The sequence below is a fragment of the Papaver somniferum genome, chromosome 1, assembly GCF_003573695.1.
Source record: "Papaver somniferum cultivar HN1 chromosome 1, ASM357369v1, whole genome shotgun sequence".
NCBI classification, from domain to species: Eukaryota; Viridiplantae; Streptophyta; class Magnoliopsida; order Ranunculales; family Papaveraceae; genus Papaver; species Papaver somniferum.
Genome location: NC_039358.1, coordinates 190,129,081 through 190,136,708, shown reverse-complemented (window position 1 = coordinate 190,136,708; position 7,628 = coordinate 190,129,081).

The window sequence follows — 7,628 nt, the reverse complement described above, 5'->3', positions numbered from 1 at the left end:
TATGGCAGATAAAGAAACATTTGATGAGTTTAATCACAAAGTGTCTGAAATTGTTAATGCATCTTTTGAATTGGGTAAAACTATTCCTGAAAAGGACATTGTGATTAAAATTCCCAGATTGCTGCCATCTAGATACGAGTCTAAGAAGCATGTCATCGTTGAGGGGAATAACCTCAATAATCTTTCCAGAAACACCTTGGTTGGGAATCTAAAGATCTTTGACCATGAGCATACATCCAAAGTCGGTAAGGATGTTGCCTTTAAAGCACAGAAGAACACTAAATTACTTGCCAAAGGTAAAAGTGTTCATGTCTCTAAGGATGATCAGTCTGAGAATGATTTTTCAGATGAAGTCCTTGACAAGCCGGTATCCTTGATCACAAGACAGTTTAGGGATCTTCTATTGAAGAGAAGTAAACGGTTTTCAAGAGACAAACCTAGGTCATCAGACAAACCTCACGGTCGCGTACCTCCTAAAAACAGGGATGTTGACGAGGCTGATGACGAGGACATGCCTCAGTGCTTTAAGTGTAAGGGTTTTGGCCATTTTGCTAACGAATGCCCAAATCGTAGAAAATACACTGGGAACAAAGGTCTAGCTGTAACACTTGATGAAATGTCTGAAACCTATGATTCCGATGAAGATAGGAAATCAAGTGTAGGGCTCCTTGGTGAAAACATCGATTTTGATACTTGTAGCAATACATATATCAACCTCAATGGGTTCGGAGAAGAAGGAAACCCAATCAAGCTGGAAGATTCTCTAACTGGAAACCCTGTCAGTAATGTTTCAGGATCTACTGTATGTCTAGCTGCTTGCACATCTCAGATGCCTGAATACTATCCAAGTTTGACGTGCTCGTTTTGTTCGATGAAGGGACACGAACTATCAAGGTGTTACAAGTACAAGCACCAAATAAGGCACGCCAGCAAACTTCAACGAAGAGCAGATCGATTAGCAAGGAAGCTGAAACTTGCTCAGAAGACCGCCGAGGTATGTAGGATCTTATCTTCGTCTAAGAAGTTGGTTTCCAGGGATAGAGTAAGACCATTTGAAAAGAAAGTATGGTCGAATCGTTTTGATAGACAGAAGTCTGAAGATTCCTCCCTTGAGGAAAAAGATGGACAAATCGTTGTTCATCGCAACACAACTTGATTGTGTTGTTGGGAAAATCTTGTCTCATGTGCCTGATCGAAAAGAGACAAGATTGAGTGCTGATTCAGGCTTCAGTAAAGTTTTTCCTTCTTTTCTTAGATTTGTTTTATTTTCTGTCTATCAAATAAAATAAAGGGTTATTATCGACAATTCTACTCTTTATAGGGTTTTAGAGTTGGGCGTATACGAACCTGTCAATAGGTTTCGAACCCTACATTCCTTTTTCCTTTTTGACATCCTATATAAGATTGCTTGTTGAGTTAAGTGATTCAATCACACAAATCCAGTTGTTTATAACTGTTCTCAAAGCACCATGTCAGATGGAAAGGATGTCAACATGATTGTTAAATATTCAATCAAGGAAAAAGAAAAATCTCTTGTTTCTAAGTCCCTGAAAAGAAAAAGAAGGAATACAAGAAATCCCAGGGCTGTGCCTTCTAACTCTCAGAAGTTTTCCGATGTTCTTGATGAGTTGAAGGAAGTAAGAAAGGAGATTCGTGAAATAAAGGCTTTTGTGTCAAAGTCCTTACAAATTCAGAGAGCCCTGGTACGACATAATCATCCAAGACAGTTCGTTGATATAAACTCCTATCTTTGTGAACTGTATGTTCCAATGGCTGTTGACAACAAGGAGTTCGGGAATGATGCTGAATTTCTCAAAGGCATTGTCGCCTAGGATGTCTTCTTATTGGATTAGTTGGAAGAATAACTAGTGCTTTAAATAGCGATGATTGTGACTACACATAGCTATTTTTGTTTTCATCTTCTTGTGTTATTTTTTAGGTTTATGGTATTAAATTCTAAAAATATTTGGAGGATGATGTTTATTGCAGTATTTTAATGGTTTGTGATATTGCAATATTTTTATGGGATATGTATTGTTTGCGTCCGTGAACTTGAAGATCCCATATTGCGGTCAAAAGTAAAGTCGTTTATGAATCGGTATTCGTATTGATGAAAGGACGAATGGACTTTTGACATTTACAAAAGTTATGCCGATGCAGTCATGTATTTGATGGAAAATAGGATGCTATCTTTTTTTTGACAAGGATAAAGTCTATTATATCGTTATGATGGAAAATAGAATAAATCCTTGTATGTTATCCACGGTATGGATCTTCATTGATCCATCTTGTTATGTTTTATCGTGAAGGCTCCATTGAGTGTCTTATATTGAGCACGATACAACTAAGTCGATTATTCTTATTGGCTTGTTGGTTGTTCCATAAGATGCTATATGTCGAGCATTAGGAACTAAATTAATCAACCAGTTTGGTTATTTAGTTTGTACTCCATAAGTTTTCTTTCTTATGTCGAGTACATGTACGGTTAAGGTTGTCATATTCTATGATGAACTTAGACGGGGTTCCATAAGTTTTCTTATGTTGAGCCCAATTTATTAAACTGATTACTTCGTTGATTAGTTTGTTGTTTGTATTCCAATTAGATTAATTATAGGTTCTCGTGTAATTAATCTAGTTGAGTTTTCATATATTCCACAAATTATTGTGTTGAGTATATGAACGGCTGTACTAATCATGTTCTATTGGTTAATGTAGTCGTATATTCCGTAAGGTTTTCCTTATGTTGAGTATGTGAACAATTATGTTAGTCATCTCCGTATGATTACCTTAGTCGTAGCTCCGTAAGTTTACTTATGTTGAGCACTTTCAATTAAATTAATCACTTTTGTGGTTTTATTTAGTTGCGTTTTCAATTGAAGTAATTGGTTTACTTGTGATTAATTTGGTTGAGCTTTGGATATATAAAATCATTCCTATGGTTTTTGGTGTCCAATTAAAAAATCCTTCTTTTCTTTCGAAATTAAGGTCGCTCTTGTTGTTCTTTCGGGAATGACATCAAATGGGGGAGAGTTCTTTTGAACTTGTGCTTAATGGTAATATCTTGCGGGGTGTGCGGATGTGGAATTTTATAGGGGTTATCTTGTATATTAAAACTCCTTGATGAATGCATTTAGCTTCGGCTTTATGATTGCATCTAAATTAAGTTGGTATGTATTTTTCTTTTAGTCTATGAAATGTCTCTTATGGAAATTTCATTATGATCCCGTTCTTGTACCTTTGCCAGTTTTATTGACAAAAAGAGGGAGAAATAATGTAGTTCACACTACAAATATATATGGTTTTCAGATCATTGTGTTACGGGAGGGGTTTCCATGATCGAGGTGGAGTATTGACTAAGGGGGAGTGATACATATCACCGTAGTATTATTGTTAAAGTCGTGATACAATTGGACTTTGACATTACATAATAATACTATGGCACTGTATAATAATGATCGAGAATCTCGATTTCTCTCATTGTTATAGCTACGGATCTTCAACAACGGTGATGCTAAACTTACAACCTTTGGTATCATTGGAGTACTTGGAAGGACGAAAATTTCAGGGAACGTTGAAGATTAGACTATGGAATAGGAGCCACTAAAGTTTATCTTTTTTGTATTCCATATGTATTAATAGTTTTGCCACTAAAATTGACAAAGGGGGAGATTGTTAGAGCATAGCTCGGTCGACCTCGCATGCGTTGCTATCTCAAGCATGTTTGTCAATGTTAGTGATCAAAACTATGAGTCTTGATTTCTAGCCTACATTGCTAAGTCTCGGACTAGGATAGAAAAGTGTAGTTAAGCTCAAGGACTTCATGGCGATTCATCATACAACGACGAAGATCTATACAAGGAACCGTGGAACTTCATCAACAAAAAGGTATGTGGAGACTTGAACTTATCTATCACTCAAAAGTACGTCTATTCTATCTCCTGCTTCTTATGAGACAAAAGTCGTATGCTATATAGACTAGATCATATACATTTGATATTTCGAGCTGAGCATTCATTGCATATCTTTTATCTCGAAATAGTGTGTTGTTAAAGCGTTTCTCTTTGATCAAGTTTATCTTCACCTAGTGACAAAAGTCATGAAAAGTTTCAATCACTTTGAGAATTGCTCTGACGTGAATCAGTTTGTGAATAACGGCTACATAGCGTCCTGTGAGAATGTCTCAATGATTGAAATGGGAATTTAGATTACATAACCATGTATTCCTTGAACCGAAGTTTTCGAACTTTGTTGATCAAGAGAAATCGGGAGGATTGTGGAATTGGCTTGCCAAGTTCGCGACCCAGTCCGCAGACTCAGTCCGCGAACTGTCGGAAGTTCTCGACCGAGAATTTCTGCTGGATTTTCCAAAACTCGTTTGTGTGCTAAGTCCGCGAACTCAGTCCGCGAACTGGCGGAAGTTCTCTTTCCGAGAATTTCTGCTGAGTTTGGAAAACTCAACCGATTAACTTAACTCCGCGAACTTGTTTGTGAACTTAAGAGGTTATGATCTAAAGATGTGCTCGGAACATGAAACATTAAATTACTAAGGAATGCTTTATGCAAACCGTGGCTACAATGTTCATGAGTCGATTCAATCAAATCGAATCATCTTTGTTTCAGTTGTGTCTTGTGTAGTTAGATAAGATCTCATAGAAATTGAACAACTCTTTAACTAGTTCATTTGAGTCAATTGAACTAGTTATGGTGAAGAAGAACAAGGTTGATATGAAATGCTCATATGGTTAACCTTTTGGGTTACTATGTTGAACCAACATACACGTACACGTTTGGGAATGGTTTTCACAAACCCAGTAAACGTCTACCCAAGTGTGTGTGACAAGCTAAGTTTTCGATCTAACGGTTGAGAAATATTAGTTTGAATCTAAATCATATTTTCATCTAACAGTGAATATGGATTGCTTTGTAACTAAGGAAAAACTCTGATTTGAAGGTTGTATAAAGGAGACATCTAGCATTTTGCAAAACTAATCCCCACACGTCTGTGTGCTACTAGTGCCCCCGCTAGAGTCGATCTCCATTAAACTTTGATTTTCTTCTCTAAAATCAGGTTAACGACTTAAATACTTCATTGGGATTGTGAAGCCAGACCGATACTACTTTATCGTAGTTGTGTGATCTGATCTTGCATCTTCTATCGTACGAGTACAAAGGATTGATTGGCTTGAGATCGTGAGAGTTCTCCGATAGGCAAGATAAAGAAGTCACAAACATCTTCGTCTCACTGTTTGTGATTCCTCAACAAACCGCATGTGTAGTCAGGAAGGATTGTAGAGAGGTGATTGATTAATCTAGGTAGTTCTTCGGGAATATAAGACCGGATTATCAATTGGTTCATGTTCACCTTGATTTTATATCTTAAGACGGAACAAAACCTAGGTTTATCTGTGGGAGACGTATTTATCCTTCGATAGACTTTTCTATGTGAGACAGATCTGTTTATTATCAAGTTTGTGATTTTGGGTCGCAACAACTCTTGGTTGTGGGTGATATCAACTAAGGGAATCAAGTGCGTAGTATCCTGCTGGGATCAGAGGCGTAGGAGTACAACTGTACCTTGGATCGGTGGGAGACTGATTGGGGTTCAACTATAGTCCAGTCTGAAGTTTGCTTGGAGTAGGCTAGTGTCTGTAGCGGCTTAGTACAGTGTGTATTCAATCTGGACTAGGTCCCGGGGTTTTTCTGCATTTGCGGTTTCCTCGTTAACAAAATTTCTGGTTTCTGTGTTATTTCTTTTCCGCATTATATTTTATATAATTGAAATAATATAGGTTATGCGTTCGTGATCATCAATTGGAAATCCAACCTTTGGTTGTTGATTGATATTGATTGATCCTTGGACATTGGTCTTTGGTACCATCCAAGTTATTCCTTGTATTTGATAAAGACTTGCTATTGTTTTTAGCTTGAGTAAAATCAAATCAAGAGAGAGATATTAACTCCTTGAGATACTTTTATCTAGATTGAGTTTGACTGTCTAGTTAATTCTCTAGTAAAGTATTTCGGAGTTAGTCCGTACAGATTGCTAATTGAATTATTGGGTGGTGTTGTTAGACCCCCGCTTTTTCACTTAGACATAAGGTATGTCCTGATCTTAGAAATTAGTTTGAGAACATTCTACTTCAAATGGTTAATCTGGGCCCAAGAATAGGCATAAATTATCGAGGTTCACAAGATGAAATTAATGATGCTATGATAGAATCTATTTGAGATCATCTCAGAAACTATGATAAGATGTGTGTCAAATTGGCATCATCTTAAGTATTTTTTGGTGATTTGGGTCTTTCTGGGTTTTAATTTTTTATGAATATAAAGATTGTTTGTTGGAATATTAGAGGCTTGAATGATTTGAATAAAAGGGATATTTTTAAGAAGAAAGTAAGAGATTGGAAACCTACCATCTTGCTGTTACAAGAAACCAAAATTCAGCTCGCTCAGAGTTAATTGCTTGGCAGTGTTGGGGAAATAAGAATGTTAAGTGGATTGATTCTACCTCTCAAGGTAGCTCTGGAGGTATTTCATGTCTTTGGGATTCTTCGAAGATTAAATTTTCGGATTTCCTTATGGGTCCTTATTCAATTACACTTTTATACAAAACTACTGGTTCTTCTTTTGAATGCATGTTTACTGGCATTTAGGCCCCTTGTGCTTCCTACACTGAAGAGGTTAAGTTTTTCTGGAGAGAATTAGAAGAGGTTCGCAGTTTCTGGAATTACCCATGGGTCATTGGTGTTGATTTTAACAAAATTCGTTTTGGTCATGAAAAATCTACAGGTAGTGATACAACTATTGCCATCAAAAAACTGAACAAATTCATGTCAAAGCATCAACTCATTGATCTTCCGCTCATTGGTGCTCCTTATAATTGGGCCAATAATCAAGTGTAAAGTGTGAGAAGTCGTATTGGTAGGATTTTAATCTCCATTACTTGGGATTTAGAATATGCTAATGCGATTCAGCAAGCTCTTCCTAGACCAATCTCTGATCATAGCCCTATAACTCTTATTTGTGATGGTTTAAAGCGTGGTCCTTCCCCATTTTTCTGTGAATATTACTGGTTCTCTCACCCTGATTTCATTTCTTTAATTAAAAGTTTGTGGGAATATTTTTCTGTCTCAGGTAATGCAGGTTTTGTTTTCTGCAAAAAGTTACAAATGCTAAAACCAAAGTCAAGGGAGTGTAGCAATCAAGAGTATAGGGAACTAGGTAAAAAGCTGGAGGAATTGGAGGAGATCTTTTTTAATCTGGATATTGAAGAAGATCTGCATAATGTGCTTTCTACTGATTAATGGGATGAAATAGTTGTTGCTAGGAAAGAATGGTGCAGGCTTACTTTAGTGAGAGCTGAGAAGTGGAGATGCAGAGCTAGAGCTAATGACATGAAGAATAATAAAAGAAATACAAAATATTTTCACAGATAGGCAAATGACAACAGAAGGAGTTATATTGGTTCCATAAAGGTGAATGAAGTTCAAACAGATAAATAAGATGAAATCAAAAATGGTATTGTTGATTATTTTCAAAGCTAATTCTCAGAGACATGTCACTATGGAGGGAATGCATTTTAATTCAATTTATGCGGATGCTTGTGCTAGATTGGAGAAGGATTT